Here is a 20,786-nt window from a genome sequence, read left to right on the forward strand (position 1 = left end):
CAGAATATATGTTAGGATGTTCTGCAATAAAAGCACCTATCCGTCCTTTATTATTACTGTATTAACCTTTACATTAAACTGCATTTCAAACTGTGGACATCAGGAAAATAAAAAATATATAAAAAATGAAATGGCTTCCTGACTTTCTTGTTACTTCATATTTCCTTCTCTCCAAAATTATGATGATGTGCAATTTATCCTTCCTGAATGTAATAAACTTTATTTATTCAAGTGAACCTGTTACACCCACCGAGTGATGCCATTTTGGTGGTTTAGTCAAAAATTTATATTTCTTCATCTGACAGGATTTTTCCAAGATGTGTCCACCAATGGAGATACTTCTTAATCTTCTGGAGACCGTAATCATTCTCCTCCTTTCCATTGATGTATCACATAATTTAAAATAAAATAAAAGAATTGAAATACATACTATCTAAATATATATTATAATAGTACTTACAAATTTTGCAATGATCAGGAAAGAAAAGTATTCTTAAAACAACCTTACTCTTTGCCATACATTGTAAATTAAACAAGTCATTGAACTTCCACCTCCTTTAAGAGCAACTACTGAGACCAGGGATAGAAAGTTCAATGCAAGTTCCAAACCAATATGTTGGAATTTGGTCTATGTCTAAAGTCTATGGTCTCCTAGCACTAGGTCAATCATGAGGTCCCAGTGCTGTGCCATGGGAGAAGAGGAACATCAGAGATACAAGTACACCAGAATGTTCTGGGCTTGCCATAGCATTTCTTCCTCTTTGAAAGAGTGTTGCAAAGCTCCTAGTTGAGGCTCATAGGTACTACATCATCATTCTACTCTGATAGTGAGGCTGGGTGATCCAGCAAACATGGAATGGATTTCCAAAAAGTCATTTGCTATCTGTTATCAAATGTTTTCAATTCTGGACCAGATCCATTCCTGGTTTGCTGGATTACCCAGCTTCACAGAACAAAGTGTATCATCTCCAGCCTTGGAGATCTTTAATAAATCAGGCCCATTGTTTTCGTGATTATGAGTAGACTATGACCTTAGGTGAGCATAGAATGCCTGATAAACCACATGTTTTGCCTACAAACCCGGTCATGTTCTGCTGCCATAAAACAATATGATGTTTTAAAACTACAGCCAATAACCCGAATCTCATCTTTCCATCACTTGGTAATAGTAATCAAATAGTTACCAAGAGTCTTCATAGAAGGTATTAAATCCAAAAAAGCTACAAAAACTAAAATCCTAAAAGTAAAAGGTACATTTAAATAGATTATGATCAGAAAATATAGTGGACTTTTTTCTAATTTATTTTTCATATTTCCGTGAAAACTGTTACTAATACACCTTGAATTAGAGCAACTGTTGGCTTTTCTAAATTGTTTCATAAAGGCTAGATTATCAGTTTTTACATTATATTTAAAGACCTGAAAAGGTGGCTGCAATTACTGTAATTACCCATCTTTAGTTCCCAAAAGTCGAACACTTATTTTGCTTATAAATCAGTTCTTAAAATGGAATAGTATTTATTACAGATATTGAACTGTTAAAAGAAAAGACTAACCCTTTAGATTATGTTTTATCAGCACTTCCAGTGTTATTATATCTTCCTTGCCTCAGTATTAACTGAGAAAATAATGCAATTTTCATCACTATAATATATGTTTTATAACATTTAACTAATAAGGTATTCTAAAATATTTACTCATAGATGTTTAATGTACAGTTCTGCGTAATATGTATAATTTTTTTTATTATTGATATTTATAATAATAATATTAGGAATAATAATGTTTGGAGGTAATAGCAATATGGACCTTGGTAGGACCACTCACCCACTCACAGCTAAGGGATATAAGAAAGAACCAAATTCAACAGTAAAGACAATTGCAGAAAAGCCTTTACAGCATAAACTAACCAACAGATTTGATCTCCTGTAACATAATGTGGCCTAAACAGATAATTTGTGTCAGTTGTTACATACCCTTAAAAAGGAAAGGCTCTGCTGATTCTGTCTTTGGCACTGGTCAGTGAGATTGGCATCGGAACTACGAAGGTACCATTGAGTGGGAGATCAATCTTTCCAGGACTGACTGCATGTTAACTGGGTATCACTAGACCCAAAGAAACCTGGGGCATGGATCTAGAGAAGCCACTAAATTGGCCACTATCTGCTCCCAAGGTTCCACTTTTGTATGATCAAGATACGTGCATTTCTACAAAGGACCATACAAACCAAGACACTTACACCTCTAAAACATGTCTGTACCAAAGAAAATCTTTAACATAAATCCTATTATATGTGAAGACAAAGAACCCTGGACTACGACTACCCAGTACACCAATTATCAGCCTATCACACGCAAAACCTGTTGCCCCCTGCAAAAAAAAAAAATCTTTCTTTCAATCTATAAAGCAAGGGTGTACTGGGAAAGGGGCAAAGACTCACTTAAGCACAAGACACCAGCAGTTTAGCCTAAATGTTGGTGCCAATTACTCTCTTTTTAGGCAGCAGTAATTATAATTTCTGCACCAGCAACTATAGTTAAACAATAGAAAATAATCCTTATCTTACTACCATCAAATACATCAATACAAACCCAATATATTACTTTGCATGAATGATCTCCAAGTGGTCATTATAGCAGCAGCAGAGCAAATTCTTGTGACCACATACAAGTATACCTAATCACATCAATGTTATCAGTTTAATCACATTGGTTGCCATTGGTTATTGTACCTAAGCTTTGTTTCAGTGTTTCATAAAAAGTACATAAGATTTCACTGCTCCCTCCTTCACCTTTCCTTCTCTACACTGGCCTGATTGTGTTTCATTACAGGAAACATGGTGATCGATTTATAACTTGTTAATGCAAGAACTGTAACATTTACCTAATCTATCCTTGTCTAATTTATATTTTTAGCTTCAACTGGCCACTGTTTATTTGTAATCCTTCACACAAGGACACAACACAGCTTCTATTAAATTGGATGAGTTTCAGTTTTTCTCCTTCAGTTCCCCATGCTACTTTTTAATAATTTCATACATGTAAAAGTGGTATAGTAACAGAAATGAAAACCACTACTGTGCTCATCATACCATGAGTTCAATATTAACCCTGGCCAAAATAAGTATTCTATTTTTCATTTGCTAACAAGGTTTTTTTCTGCTTACATGTTTGTCTCATTGGGTCTAATTTAGTAAAGCTCTCCAGGGCTGGGGAAGAAAGACTATCACGGGACAACCTGGGTGATCAAGCATCACCAAAGACCACTTTTTTTCTCACAACAACCTAGACAGTACACTGCAGGAATGGTTTAGTCACTGTTCAGAAGCTCAGTGCTGAACCATTCTTTTGATGCTGAATTAGGTGCAACAGCTTAAAAAAGTCAGCATTTTTGCTCTGATATTCACTGCAAAGGTAACTGTTTAGTCTAGGCAGGTAAGCAATAAGAAAATACTTACCTTAATTCTAATTCACAAAGGTTTTTTTCTGGACATTGATCTGATCTCTGGAAATTCACTCTGTCAACATATACTGTACAATGCAGGACCAGCAGTCCTGTACTGTGTCCCACCTGCAAAGGAGCATATCAATTGCTGGGGGAGTAGGAAATAAGGTACGTATATCTTTTAGTTCTGTAGAGACACTTAGTAAATGTCATTTTCTAAAGAGGAAAGAGAATGATGACCTTGTCAGAGGGAATACTGTACAAATAAATCCACACTAAAGGTTATTTGGAGAAAGCCATGCTTATCTGGTCAAATTTAGACAAAAATTGTAGTCATCCGTGCCTCATAATTTATGTCTACATGTTCTGCATCTCCTTATTTGAGTCCTTCACAAGGAGCTGCCCTGCACTGTATATTCTGTAATTCCTAAAGACATGCTATACATTTAAAAGGTCACTGCCCCTTGATCTCTTTTCACCTTAATCTACTTAAATTTTTGATACAGAAATTGAAATGCTTTTACGATATTACCCACTGCAGTATAATAATCATATAAATTACTTAAACAACTGTGAAGTCTCGTAAATCTACATGACCGACTCTATTTACTTTTTTTTTTTTAAAGTCAATGTTGCACCCTCAATGAATGTGGGTTCATTTAACTTATCTTAGGTCATCTATATCATGATATCACTGCATGCATACTTCAGATATGACCATTGTTTTCTGGGTTACTTACAGAATTAACTTGCATAATGTCCCATTAATTTATAGTCCTCTTCATTTGAGGTGTCTGAAGGAAGAATGACGGTCCATCCTTTCTGTCCATCATTCTGCAGTGCAGACTTAAAAGAGACAAGCTGATTGGTTAAACAGGATGACAAAACCATTCCTTCAGATGCTTTTGATGTTGAGGACCATTGTGTGCATGGCTGGAAACAATTTTGTTGTCTAAAATTCACAGATCTGTATAGGATTCCTTCATCAGGGTACAGTACAAAAAAGGCCATTAAAAAACAAACTTAAAAAATAAATCTAGTCATCTAGTATTGATTTTTTATTGCATATTGGAAGATTTTCCTATATCCTAAGAAGTGTCAACAACTTACCTCTTAACTATAACCAAAGATGTAATAAAAAGTTATATTTTTTAATCCCAATCTACTGCTTTGACTTTTACATTTGAGTACTGGGTGCCATAGTGATGTTGTTGAAGTTGACTCGGCATTGATTATGTCATTCCAATTATGAACATGGAGCCCATTTTATTGCCTTAGAGTAATTCAGATTATATATTATTCTCTTCTATCTTTGACACTAAAATCTCAATTTGTAGTTGTGTTTAAGTGAAAATGTATTAAAAATTTAAAATAATCAGCCAATCAACAGATATGAAACTGTTTTATAACCCTCTCTAATTCAGTTTACGGTGAACCTCTGGTTTAAAAAAATGGCCCAGCAGTAGAAAAATAAAAAAGTATAATAATGAAAAAAAAAACCTTTAAAATACTGTAAAAATACCACCCTCTAATCCAAATCTGTGCCCTCAGAAAGTTCACTAGATGGCACTTCTTTCCAGATTAAATGGTGCCCAGCATAATTTAATCTGTTCCTGTAAACCCATGCCGTTTTAGACACAGACAAGAGACAGGTGTGCATTAAGACAAAGATAAGCTTTAACGTTATTGTGGTTATTCATGTTTTTTTTATATTAAGGCAGATCTTTAGCGATGAGTTATCGATGATTGAAGGCAACAGTGGTATTAAAGCGGACATATCATCACATTTTCAACATAATGTAAAAATGGTGGCTATCCCATTCACATAAATGTGTGTGTTCTTTTTAAATGATGTTTTAAAACATTTTGGAAAGGTCCCCTCCCCACTTGTCTTTACCTCCATGGCAAGAAAGACTAAAGGGAAAATCCCCAGCCTCGTAGGATACTTGCTTTACATATCCCAAGAGGCTGTGGGATGCTCCTTCTGCACATGCCAAGAAGGCATGCATCCACAAAGGGCTTTTCTTTTATTGTAAAAAAAACAAGTGCTCAATCTCATGCATGCATGGTGAGATTGGCACTCATTTCTTTTTACATTTCGAGGAAGACACATCACCCAATCTTCCGCTTGTGCAGTGTGAAATCTGATTATGTGAAAAAGAACCTGAAACTAAGAACATGGCGGCATTGAAAGGAAACGGCAAGCCCCAGATAAATAACACAAGACAACATAGAAAGAAACCTAGAGGCTTGGTGGATATCCATGGGGCTTGGCTATAACCTTTAAACCTTTATACTTCTGGAGTTATGTAGGTAGATAACACAATTGGTCAATGCTGTGCATCTTCTTAGGAAGGCAGGTGGTGTCCAATGGGATTGGCAGCACATATACAACAAATGGGGCAACATCTCTGTGCCTATTCCAATCCTTATTACCATTAATGGAAGAGATGGTGAAGGGTCAAAGCTGCTACATTTCCTTTGGTCCCATTCTGTCCTAATCTGTCTTTGACTAGGATTAATATGTGAAACACAACTACCAACTTCCACCCAAACTGGGCCATGCGTGTTATATAAAATAAAGCATTTAAATCTCTAAAATCATCCACATAAAATAATTCCAGTTTCAGCTTAATCATTATTTTAAAAATAAAAATTTCTTAAAATATCTTAAACATTATGAAAACATTTTTTAAAAATGTAATAATTTCAGGAATCTGGTAAAGAAAATTATTATCAAACATTTTAAATGGAGCCTAAGCAACATAAAATGAAAGTATTAAACTGCAAGGAAGTCAACAAGATGTCATTTCAACCATAAAACATCTTGTCTAAACATTTCTGCATAATTAATTCCCCTGATGCATTAAGGGACATTATACGCAATATTCATCAAGAGGAGTGCCAATAAAATTGTTATTTATGTGTGCATATTAGTTAATTCAATCCATAGGTTTGTTGAAATTCCTTACAAGTTTTCTGCTGAAAGCAAAATGGATGTCAGTGTCTCTCAAAACTGGGCTGGATTAATATATGGCTTCCATCCAAGCATGCCAAGAAGTCACTATACCTCAATGTACTGGTGACTCTTACACCTCGGCAAAGCAGCTACTTTAAGGTTCTATGTCTTGGTAGAGTGCTATAAATGACACATTTATTTGTGTTGTTCATCCACTTTAGGTTTGTTTAAACAATAACGATTCTATCAGGACACAAGTATTGAGTGATGCACAAGGCAGAAATATATTACCTCTTTTTCTAAATCACTATGTAAGTGAATAGGGAACGAGTGTGTGATTTAAAGACCAGTATTATATCCATGTAAAATAGCTAGCCTGACATATCTTTTAAACTATACTATCGTGGTATTGCATGGAGACAAAACTGGAAAGTGTAGAGAACTTGAATTATTTGAAAGTTTCAATTGCCTTTTATAGGAAGAATGTCTGTAGGTCAAAGTGCATTATTATGGTTGTAAAGAAATTGTTTGTATATTGTTACAACATTTAGTTTACACTGTTTACAGCCACATCAGGCAACATTTGTATGTCTATAGGTAAATCCAACCTAAACATCCCTCAGCCCAAGGCTTCTTCTTCAAATGAGATTTGAAAGGGTCATTTCAGGTGCTCTCATTCAACTGAATTTTGTGCACTTGTTTGCACGTCTTCAGCTGTGGAGGCTTGCGGTGTGGTTCCTGAAAGTCGCTTCTGGCCCCCGTTCTGTGGGTGATTCTGTGGGTGACTTCCTGGGTAACTCCGTGGGTGACACACTATTGGGTACACATCCTTGCCTGAAAGAGGCTTTGATCAGCTAGACAGGTTGAATATTTTCCCTGGAAAAGGGCACAGATAAAATCTGAAAAATGCTTTCCATCTTTTCCTAAAAACACATCTACATAATAGGTGTCCATAGTATTGCTGAATGTGTCCCTACAGGGTAGATTCACCAATTTTTTTCTATTAGTGTCCACCAAAGTGATGAAAGTCTGTGGGTGACATCAATGTGATGAAAGTCACTTCTGGCCATGTGGTTACTTTTCTTTCTCTGAACGAAGAACCGTCTGAGGTTGTCAGACTCAGTTGTGGGTAAGACCATAGAAGTTGGAGGGGCAGCTGGGAGCTTTCAACTGCAAGCCTGAAAGGGGTTTAATCATTTGGAAAGGTTGGATATTTTCCCTGAAAAAGGATGGCATGGGAAAAATCTACAAAAGCTTTTCATCCACCCTTGGGAACACATCCACATGATAGGTGTCCATGGTATTGGTGTATGTATCTCCACTGGGTGAATTCACCAATTTTTTTCTAATTATGTCCATTGTGATTGAGAAGGTAAGTGAGGGGAGGGGCAATCTTCCAATGGGAATACCTATTCTAGAGATAAAGGTGTAAGAGTAGAATTTTTCTGAGAGGTTTCTTCAAGGCAAGCGTCTTATTTCATCTGTAGACAGAAAGTGGGGGAAAATTTCACTTATAGTGCAACAAATAAAAACAAGGATACAGGGGTTTTAATCCTCTTCTACTCTTTCTAAATCTAAGATTTTGGCTATAATACACATTTTGGCTATATAGGAAGCTGATTTATTTGTCAGGGCTTGTATTTAATTGACAATTGTATGGTAAATCAAAGCCCAACTTCATCCTAGGGTCTTCATCTCCTTCTCATTTCCTTTTCCACTGGTCTCCAAAAAAATCTTTATACTTGCCCTTATTGCATGTGCCCTATGTGATAAGGTGCCTTTCTCTTCTTTTTCCAGTGGTGAATGGACCCTAAATGATGTAGAAAACACAATAAACTGCTCTCCACTTTTTTTCTGTGAGGCTAGAGAATAGTCAAAGATATGACACCCTGAACTTCTATGAGTAGGATCAATGATTCTGGGTGTTGGAGGACCAGAGCTGGATTCCTAAAGGGTGACCATTGCCCCTTGTAACAGCAATCACTGACCAAGTGAAAATATATTTCTGTTTATGTAAAGAGATCCAATACATGGAAGATCCTTTTACAACACTATACAAAATTGCTTCTTGCAACTCTCCTGGACCTATTTTTAGTAAATTTTTATATATCTATATATATATATATATATGTAAATATTTATGTACAGTTTCAGTTTTACTTTTGTTTTCACTGTCTAGATTTTCTTTTTTAGAAAAACCTAAAAAATAGGGGCTAATGCTCTAAGTATTCTTGGATGTGCAGTACTGTTTAAGACTTTGGTTTTGGATGCTCTAAAACAAGAAATAAACTTTACATTTTTGTGGGTAACAAAAGTAGGACTTCCAAGTACCTATGTCAAAAGAAAGCATATGTAGTTTATATCAATACATGTATATATCCTTATCGATTATCCCTGTAACGTCCTTGAAAATACAAAAACGTTTATAGTAGAAAAACAGGAATTTATTTTCTCTTATGGAATACCATCACATTTACATTTCTTGATGTTACTCTACTCTTTGTTACACTACTAAATCCCACCCATTCTTCTCATCTCCCCAGCACGAGAACTAATTGTTCTGTAATGCAATATGTAAAGAAGAAGGACTGCTTGAGATGGCACAAGTAGTGTGCAAAAGGTACAGGAAAGCTCAAATTATTCACATTCTTTGAAAAGAGTTCCTTTTAGCCCACTCGATCATAGATTATCTGCTTGCACATTTCTGTTTTAAAACAGAACTAATCCCATCTTTCCTTGCCACAATGTTGGTTCCAACATCTTCACCTGGTCTTTTTCCTGATGGTCTTTGGCCTTCTGATTGGAAGGGCTAGAATGTTGTGATGCATGCATGCCGGAGTTCATTCATTCCTTGCACACACCTATGATGGGATCAAACAATGTGCATTTAACAGAAGATGAAGATAAGAAGACAAGTTTGTTTTATTGCAGATGGGACATAGAATGTCTCTCCAATAAATAGCTGTCTGCTCCCAACTTTTCATTCTTTATTAAAATCTTTTGATTGTTTCTTTCGAACTAACAACTCTGCTAAGAATTGTCTGCACTCTGGCTGGCCTTTGTGTGTCATCCAAAACCTGCACTGTTTACATCCATTTCATGTAAGTGAACAATATTAGAACTAAGACAGCTGATATGATAATCTGCCAGTCATCTCTCTTTGCCTATTTTTTACCAGTCTATTAGCCAGTACAGATATTTTGATATATCCAGTTTTACTGAACAGGAAACATACATTGCCCTCAATCTGTTTCTTATGACATATGTTCAGTACGTTCTCTACTGTCCCCTGAAGAAGCCATATGGCAAAACGTATCAGGAAACTGAGACAACCTATTGCTTTACACCTAATTTGAGATAAGATTGTATGCTTTGGTGAGTGTATGCTGTTTTATTGCTTGGTTGAGCTTGGTATAGTTCAGAATATCTCATACAACGTGATTTTTTGCACCAACCCAGTTGCCACAAAGAGCCATTCTTTCAATTTCTCTCTCTTATGTGTTGTCCTCAAGGTCAATGTTGGTTTTCAGGGTAAAGTACAAACAAAGGTGTAATCTAATACTAATAATTTAATAGAATATTGTATTTTAAAATATAATTCTAATATATAAGGCTAAAGCTGCAAATTATCTTCAATAAAGCAACTGAAGCTAAAGGCTATTTTCAAAGAATAATGCAACTTTTATTACTTGTTTCAGTATCTGGAGGCATTAACTAATGGCAATGATATGTCTGGTGTCAGGGATTTTGAATAATGTAGTTGGAAGAAAATGCACATAATTTACTACTCGGAAAGGACGTTGCCTTCTTGAAGGAAAGTGAACTAAAGGCAGAGATATTTTAATAGGTTCATCACAAATGAATGATAGATTTTAAAGGCACTTTGACCTCAGATTTGTATCAGTAATGCCCAGCTTCAGATTTGTGAAAAAGCAAAATGACTGTGACTAGAATTGGCAAGATTTTAGAGGTGGTGGCAAATTGTGCCTTCATTCCTGCATGGAGCTAAAAACTAGGAAATCTTTTAACTGCATGGAGAATACACACAGATATATATTTATCAAGGAGCAAATCTGACTTTCACTGCAAAGTGAGTTTTAATGCTGGATATATTTTAGATGGCAGTTATTGATTTGCTACAAGTCAGTGTCCAGTGAACATTACATTCACTGTTTATAAATATGCCTCCTAATGCTATTTTTATGGTCTATTTTTATGTATGTATTTCTTCATGTGTTATATCACACTTTAAGGTGGAACTAAAGTCCCCCTTTGCACTTTTGTGTCCCACAAAGGGACAGGCAAAGTTTCAACTGCAATAACTGCTCCTACCTGCCTGATCACCACCCAGCTGTCAAACTTTGTTGAGTGTGCATGCGCAGCTCAGCGTGTGTTGCCAGAGAAACCCAGCAATCCCAGATTTGCTTGTACATGCCAGGAACAAATTAACCTCTGCAAGCTTCTGCCAGGGTTTTGTCCTCCTGGCACAGCTAATAATCCTCCCTAGCGGTACATTTCTTTACAGTTTTATATGTCTAAAAGCGGTACATTGTTTTTCATGAAAATTTATTTTACAGTATAATAGTTTGAGTATAATAAAGTTTGAAACAGAAAATCATGTAAAAAAATTTAAAATGAATAAATTAAAAAAATCTATATGTTTAAAAAATATATATATTTTTTTAATTTCTTTAATTTTTTTTTTAAATACATATTATACTAATATATATACTGTAAACTAAATGTTCTTGAAAACAATGTACTGCTTTTACAATGTATTGCATTCAATACAGTTATTTTGTATTAAATGCAATACAAATGGATTTTGAATTTCCTGCCCCGCCCTGCTGGCAAAGTACACACGCACCAACGTCACCGGGAACTCCCTGGTGACTCATCTGATGCAGAAGCCCGCCAGAAGAAGAGAGAAGATGACGGAGATTGCGGCCATGGACGACACGGGACGCCGCCGGAATAGGTAAGGCTCCATTTACTATTACCCCCGATAGGATTACTTACCCCGAGTGTGACTTGGGGTTACTGCTTTTAGCAACTTTTTTCTACCCCAAGTCACACTCGGGGTTACCTCTAGGGAGGTTATGGTGCCAAAAACTGTCTTCGGGAAGTAAAGAAAAAGCAAGATAGTGGCTCCCTGTGATGGAATTTAGGGATAGGTGAGTACTCGCAAGTTTAGTTCTGCTTTACCATGTATTGCTTTAAGGCAGCCCAATAAAAATGAACTGGCTGCCAATGTACCCTAAGAGTAAATGCATGATCACCCTTTTTTTCTAATGCAATGCACTGCAAATAACTGCCACACATTGCCATATGTCGTATTGCGCTTCATGGCAGGTGTGTTGCATTGGAGTGCCATTTAGAATGCAGAAATGCATATCAACACCCTTGTTGTCATAGCTGGCATCTGCTGGGCATATTGATGGGCATGTATGTGCAATATAATAGATAAACAAAAGACCTCTCACCCTAAAAAAATGTAATTAGTAGAATAATTATTAAAGACAATAACTTGGATTTATGTAGCCCTGACAAGAGCACTTTATAAAAACGATTACCCTGCCTGTTTTCCTTTTGTAATTGAAAAAAAACATTTTATTTATTTATGGACTGTGTACTCAGTGATATAACAAATCAGTGGTACATTGGTCATGAACCGTGAACATCTAATATTGGTCCTGATTACCTAATATGATTTTAATGTAGCGAACAGAAACAACGGGTAACAAGATTTGTTGTATTACTCCTCATAACTACCTGAATATCTTGAGGTAAAAGGTGAGGGGGCAAACTGTCGTCTGCGGTTAGAATCACATTTAAGTAATTATTAATTCATCTTACGTAATAAATTAACCAAATCTAAACAATATCTACCCTCATCATAAGATAAAGGGAAAGTACAATCTTCTTTCAAGCAGTTATAATGTAACTCTCTAATTTTTTTTTTTTTTTTTTATCTGATTAGCCAATCCCTACATTAATAACTTTTCTGAGCTTAAAATATTCATACTCTGTCCAAACATGAGTTTAATGTGACACTACCAGAACTGCAGAAACAATAAACTGGAAGTATGATTTTGGAAAAGGTTCTGCTTTCCCCTTCAACAGTTAGATTGGTGTTAGTCTCATTTATAATTTTAGCTGCAATACAAAGCATGATGGAAATGTTGGTAGTGGGCTGTACTTTAATCCCGGCCAAGTGGAAATCCACACAGCCCCCCACTTTGGAGGACTAACATGCTCCAAGTCTGTTGATAGAATATCTTACCGCTCTCCTCAGAAACAATGTTGCTAAGTTTAAACAGGTTTGGGAATCTTGGCAGGCCTATTATGCCCATTTACAGGTTTAAAGTGTTGATTTGACTATGTGAGCTCCTTATTAATTATCATTCTGGTAACCCCCCCCCTCATCCCCTCCCATCCACCTTATTGTCCTGTTTACACCCTACCTGTTTATTTTTTGTTATTATTTAGTGTATACTGGACGTTCATCTTTTACTTTCTCACCATGTGGAATTATACTGTTTGGTTTATATTTTGCTGCTATTTTTTTAAATATGTTATTTGTATGATTCTACTTGATGTACTGTTAATTTTTCGGTATACTCTACACTATGTTTATGTTTATATCTTGTCCTTTCTCTGTTTTTTCTGTTATTGTTTATGAAAATTCTTAAGAAAAATGCAGTTTAAAAAAAATGCATGATAGAAATATATTGTAAGGATGTGTTATAAGTAATTTCATGTAGAATTTATAAAGATTAAAGTTTCCAATTGTTTGAGTTATTTGTATATGTTTTGTATTGTACAATTGTATATACACAATTTGGTTGACAGTGAATTTTTGTTGTACACAATATATTCTTATGTTTCTTTGTAATACTGTTTTTCTATTGCTTTTATTGTACTTCTTTTCTTTTAAATATGTTATACTATCTAAAAAATGTTTAAAACAAAAGATACTATTACCAGTGTTTCTCAACCAGGGTTCCTTGACGGGTTGCTAGGGGTTTCCATGAGCAATGAGAGGTGCCATGAAGACCTGAACATTATTTCAAGGGTACCCCTTAGGTTAAAAAGGTCATGAAAGGCTGGTATTACATCGGATGCAAAGTTTTGCAGTGTTCCCATAATGAAATGCATTCTATTACTATTTGTGTATTGTGGTGCATTGTAAAAAAAGTGCATTAAAAGGACTGTTGTAGAGCAGCGATATATCTCAAAGGTGCAAATGTGGCCTTAAATCCTTTTATGCTTTTAAAAGAATATTTAATATAATTTTTGCCATGTATTTAAAATCTAGATTTTAAAAATAAAAGTGCAGACCAGTAGCTCCTTCTTTTAAGATTGTCTTTCTCTAATTGAAAGCCTATTTGAATCGGGAAGTGAGGACAAGATAAAAAAAAAACTTCTCTTCTTTTTCAGTGGTGTGCATAACCATACCTGCTTCTCTAAACAAAAAAAAACATCCTCAAATAAACTTTGACCTGACAAGTTATGTGATAACAATGCAAAGAGCATCTTTTAATAATTATTGTCTATTCTAATCCAAGGAAAGCAGAATTTGATTGGTTGTTTTGAGTTACAACACGCCATTGCTCTTCCTACTATGCTATTCAATGAGCCTTAAATAGTAAAACATTTATGTGACACTGGCCCATATTTACACACACTTGGGGCTGTGATATACAATGCAAAGTCCAAAAGTTATCCTAAATGAATTTATAAACTAAAGGTTTCAACTCTTGGAAGGATTTCAGTAAGATTTGCGTATAAATTGGAAAGAGAGGTGAACTTTCCCTCTAATCCCCACAGGGTAATAAATACCGTATGATGTGTATTTGTATTTGCTGTTCAGGCCACAGTCACCCACTGGTGCCCTAATCTGTCCAAACCAATTATGACTCTTGGCTGAAGACTGGGAAATTATTTAAACAAAAATGTCATTAGCTCAGCCGAAGAATTAATGGAAGTTTTAATGTACTTTCTTCCGTATCTGTTAATTTGCAGCTAATCTGTTGACAGAGTCACCGGCATTATTTATGAGATCACGGCAAACAAACATGATCTTTCCTACCGTCTGATTGGAAATACAAATACTGCTTTAACAAAGATTGTATTTTAGATGTGCTAGGAAATTAGGTCCGAAGCACAGGTTTCAAGCTGTACACACAGGGATCTGATATTTTAGACCTGATTGGACTGTTGAACAATGCTTTTTGACAAGGTTAATTGCAAGTTTATTTTGGGTAGGCAGGGGCTGTTTTAGCTGCAAATAATGCCAAATCTAAGTCAATTGGCCATAGCTGCCACTAAATATTTCATTTCATTGACCATTTGGCAGAGTGGTCTTCATGTGTAGATTAGGGTTGAACTAAACCCTTACTTAAAAATTTGGGCGAGGTGATGTCCTTTTTGCAAAAATAAAAATACACTCACCTGTCCCCATTCTATCATCTTCTGTGCCATTTCAAGTTTTTTTATTTTTATTGATTGGACTGGAATGACTTAACTCCTGTGTATATAAAATTATTCAGTCCTAGCAGCCTATGGGATGCTGTCTACATGGCCCATATCCTGGCATCATAAAGTTCTTCTTTAAAGATAGCAGATTTTAGATGAAGGAATGGCAGGTAAATATAGCCCTATGCGTTATTCTAAACACATTGGGCCTGATGTATTATGTTCTCCAAGACTGGAGAAGATAGCCAATGACTAGTTACATGACAATGGCCTTTGCAACCTTATTAGGTCATACTTATTCATTATAGCAATTGTTGCTAAAGGTTGCTTAAACCTTTTCTGATATGACCTAAGAGTGGTGCAAATACAAGTACAGGGCCAGGTTTTTGTCATTGACTCCTGTAGGCCCACAGCTTTTGGTGACCTATGTATCATTTTTCTGCTAGGATTGCATCTTTAAAGCTAAACTCCAGGCACAAAAAGTTCCATGTAAATATGTTTCTCTATATTCGCCAAATATATACATTTGTATGCACCAAATTACAATTACCAATAGCAGCGGTTTAATCATTGTGCCACACATACCTTGTGCAAGGAGCACAACTTTTACTTTTACTTTTGATGGAAAATGTGGCTTTAAATTTTACAGGGAAAAGCTGCCTACCTATAGGCACTTGACTAATATCCTTAATGGTAAAAGCAGTCTTTATGTTTACACTTACCTTTATTACTTTCAGATGAGAACACTGTAATTGAATCCCAAAAACAACAATTTGAAAAAAATGATCAACCCTACTATGAAAACTTCATATACTTTAAAACTATTACTGCTGATTGACACATAGAAAAGAGAAGCAGCGTTTGGTATATTCTGTTCAAAGGCAGATAAAGTAACTTTCGATTAACAATAGACAGTCGGCAATAAAACTCTCCTGAAGGAGCCTCTTTTTATGCGGATCATCGGAAACCAAAATCAATAAAGCTCTTTCTGTCCATAACAAGCCAAACACGCATTAAGCGAGACTTATGGTATCTAAGAATAACACCTCTCTTTTCCTATTTTTGAAGAATTTCCAAATCAAATTATTCACTGCTTTTTTTTACTTATCACAAAATGTATATTAAAAAAAAAGTTCATTAAAATAATTAAAGCCATTGAAGTACTATATAATGTGCCATTGTTTTATCATCTCAGCTCACTTTAGGACATCGGGTCAAAATCATTCTTATTTCTGTGTTATTTAGCCTTTCATCATCGGCCAGATGAAAAGCACTTTTCTCCTCTCTTCGAGACACTTCATCTCACACTTAACCCTGATATCCCATGCATTTGCCAGATGGGGAGTGAAATGTCAACTAATTGTTAGCACCATGCATTGATTGCTCTGAAGTAATTGATTAATTGGCAGAAGGCTAATTTTTAAATCACAGGTAATAAATTATATCTATTTTGAACTTGACCGCTAAAATGATAAAATGTTTAATAATTAGGAGCACTGTCAATTCAGTTTTGCTCCTTTCTGTATCTCGATCACTCTGTTCCTGTACTTGCCATGGTTCTGTACATCAATATTAAATCCTTACTGATGTATTTTAGATAGTGATATATGATTGGAATGTCATAATATGGTATGTTAGATAAATAAATATAATTCTTATTGCTATTAAATATTGAATTATATTTACCTAAAGCCAAAACCCTGGGCTCTCTGTACCCCCTCTACCCCAGCAGTACTGAATGATGCAAAAAATTTCTTTCTTTGGCCTCTCTGTACACTGTGAGTGTAGGTTGCCATGCTCAAAGGAGGGTGCCATGATGCCTTGCACCCACAATCTCTCCTATTTCTACCAGGATTAGTGGAACTAGGTGTTGCTCAACCAAGAAGACTAGGGGCATCTTGTGGTAAAGTGAAGGTTTTGCAGGGTACAGCTCTGGATTGAAAATTAGTATTGCAATCAAGCTGCATTTTTCAAAGGAAACCAAAGAGACTTGCCATTAGTAAATGTTTAATAAAACATTGCAAAGAATAACCTACATCGCTAATTCAATAAACATATTCAGATACAGACTTCTGACTGTGCTTATCTGTGCTAACACGCTGATAGAAGAACAGAGCAAAAGGACAGAATTTCTGTGAAAACATGTATAACAATTTTAGTACTTTAACAGCCATTATATTATTTAAATATAGCATAAAATTGGAGTGTATGGCTTAGCTGAAATGCTCATAGACACTCTTCACACATGCAAACCTCTTCCCTAACATGCTATGGAAAAAAATACAACAGCACTATAAAAAATGAAATATGCAGACAAGCACACACACATATGTATATATATATATATATATATATATATAAAAATATATATATATATATATATATACACATTGCTATTTATAAACTATAATGATAGTTTTTGCTATATTGTTAATCAATTCTATTGTTTCTAATGTGCTAGGTGCTAGAGAAAAGAGGTATTATGTTAATCTAAAATAAAATATATATATATTAATATTTTTTTTCTTCTTTATCCAAGTAACTGTCTTGATCAAGATAATGAAGATGATCAAATCATCATTTAAGATGTGTATATAAGAATTTTGTTCTTCATTATCCAAGTAAGCTAAGTCACCTCTTTTGGATTGTAAACTCTTTGTTTGTATCTGTTTGTCATTTGCCACCACTAGTTATTTACAGGGCTTTGTAAAATGTTGGGGCTTTATAGATACAGTTTTATTATTAATATTATTATCAATAATATTATTAATACTAATTTAAATCAATTTAAGCTATACTCTGGGTAGATACATAAAAAAACACATTTTAATGACAATTACAACTTATTTCCTTTTTTTAAAGACAGAGAATGGAAAATGTGTCAAATAAAAACATAGATTTAAAAGTATAATAGCAAATTACATTTTACACGGTAGGTGGCACTCCTCAGAAATTACCCCCACATCTCCAATATCTTTATCCAAGGAAAATATTGAATTAGTTTATAGATTGCAGCCACACCTTTGCCCCACAATCATCTAAATTAGCTCAGCCCTTCACACTGTGCTTAAACCCACCAGCATTCACATACTGTAATTGGAGAAACTCATTAGCTTCAACAGATGATCATGAATTATTGATCCTGACAACAGCACAATTAGGGGAACAGTCACCAGAATAACAGCTAGTTAAAGATCTACTCCATGAACACAGGGCTGTCAAAGTAGAAATAATTAAATTAGAGAGGAAATAAAGTGGAGGGCCTACAGAGGACAACCCTTGATCTATGGTTAATCAGTATTATTGCGGTGTCTGGTGAGATACCACTTTTATCTTAATTACCAATTATTGTTTTGTCATACAGTTTCATTTGAATAATGGTCGGAAAAGTTGGCAACAGGACGCATTTTTTTTTTTAATCTTCTGTTATTTTGTTTTGTCTTGTTTTTATCAGCTTCTAATTTGACACTAATAAAGTGGATGATTAAATTAATTAAAGGTCTTTACTGGTCTAAAGTGTTCTGATGTATCATTGTATAATGCAAGAGCACTGTGAAGACTTAAATGAGCTAATGTGAAAATATCCTTCCCCTTGATTCCTAATGATGGCAGATAATGAAAAAGGGATAACTATCTCCAAAAGATAAACTTCCAGAAGATTTAAAAGACACAGATTGAGGTGATGAATTAATATAATATTAAATGGATTGGATTGATGAATACTATGGATTGATGAATAAATGTGAGCGAACCACTGCACATGTGTCAGATTTTCACCGTTTGTCTCAGCCAACAATCATCTGATCTAAATACAAAGCTCAACCATTCTCAACTTCTATTGGCTGGAGTTTCACCCTAACCAGTTATGAAGAGTAAACAGCCCATAATGGGGTTTTATATGAGAACCTATTCTCTGTTGTCTATGACCCACTCAGGGAACTCATGATGGACCAATCCACAAGCAACATCCCTTATGTACATACACCTTGTGTATTACATTCCTAAAATTACCTCTATATTAAATCCCAGTTTAACCTTTGCCATTTTTTCTGATATGTAACAAAGCTGTAATACAGTAATACGGTACAGGGCTCTTTAACTTTAGCTTACGCTACTGACTTCTGCAGAAAAGATAAAATACGCTGCAATGGCAACACATAGGGGAGATGAGCTGCACCTCTCTATCACAGGACAGCTACCTGGCTCTTTTGCAAAGTAGCTTAGGGGATCATCTATTAAAAAAATAGGGAACCAACCCCAAATGATTTGACAAGAAAAAAAGACTCAATAAAGGTTAATTTGAACCGGAAAGAGGTGCTTTTTGATTCAAAATGTACAATAAAGGATTGTCAAATAACAGTTTTATTGTTTTATTTCATCACTAATATATTGATGAGCAACTGTTACAGCATAATGATAAGTGTACATACGTTTTCCACAAACTGTTATTGAATTTTCACTGATACAAGAGTTGCAGTTGTGTCCTAGAGGTTCTGACGCGTTTCACAATATCTGCTTCTTCAGGGGACATAGCTGAGTAATGTATCCATAGAATAGTAGTTAAAAGAAGAACAAACATAAGAAGGGGAGATGTCAGTTATGCTGTATCACCCAACCCTCTGCCATGAGGCAGCTATTTAGAGGGATGAAATCCAATTCATGGAGGAGACCAGGATGTGTGATTGTCAGTAGGGCCAGATCACTAATTGCAGATGGATTCAGTAAAGTAGTCCTAGTCCTTGTTCCTGTGTGGAGTAAAATTTGCTGTTCCCAGTTGCTGTGCAAGATAATTGACACAGATGTAAAATAGCCCTGTACTATATGTACAGCCTGGTTGTATCACAATAACAACTATTTTCTATCAGCATAAAGTGTGTTTATAGTGTGGCAATATTATTATTATTGCATATTAGGTAGAGTAAGGAAGTAGTAAAAATTTTCCAATAGGGACACCTGTGCAGTGACAACTATCTGACATTGCGTCTATTATGCCTCACTTCCGGTTGTGTTTTTGGGACAGGAATTGTTTACAGGAATAGAAAACACAGTAATAAATTTGTATATACATATATATATATATATATATATATATATATATATATATATATATAAAATAAAAGTAAGAATAGAGAAAGCTGTTTTTTTAGGTAAAGATTGTATTGAGTATCAGGCAATCAATCATCAATAAGATTTGCATTTGTATACATACAATATTAGTTAGAAAACACCATTTATTTCGTAATGGGTATGATGCCTGTGAACTATACAGAAATAGCTAGATGCGTCTAGTATGCAGAAAATTGTCTCAACCTTGATGCTTTTTGTCAATAGGCTTCTTTAGGGGATGTATTGAGAACTTAACATAGTTTGTTCATAGAGAGTTTGATTAAACTAATCTATGAAAGGTTGATACATGGATGATCATGGAATATGCTTTGCTTAAAATTCAAATGATATGAGCCATGATGTACAGGCTGACCAGCAGCATAGCAGGCTGACAGGCATGATTCGTCATTATCAACAAACTCTACGTTACATCCCTCAGTACATCCCCTGAAGAAGCCTATCTGTGAAACGCGTCGGGGTTGAGACGATATTCTGCATACTAGACACACTTAGCTATTTCTGTATAGTTGACAGGCATCATACCCATGATGAAATAAATGAGGTTTTCTAACTAATTTTGTATGTATACAAATGTGAATCATATTGATGATTGATTTTATCATTTGCCTAATGCGCAATACAATCTTTGCCTCAATAACAGCTTTATCTATTATTCCTTTTATCATATTTACCAATTTTGGTGTTGGCTAATTGACCAACATATGGAAGGAAGGGTGGCACTCTTTTGTATTACTCCCTATATATATAAATATATATATACAATCATACTATATATTT

Source organism: Pyxicephalus adspersus, chromosome 5 (genome assembly GCF_032062135.1).
Source record: "Pyxicephalus adspersus chromosome 5, UCB_Pads_2.0, whole genome shotgun sequence".
In the NCBI taxonomy this organism is placed as follows: Eukaryota; Metazoa; Chordata; class Amphibia; order Anura; family Pyxicephalidae; genus Pyxicephalus; species Pyxicephalus adspersus.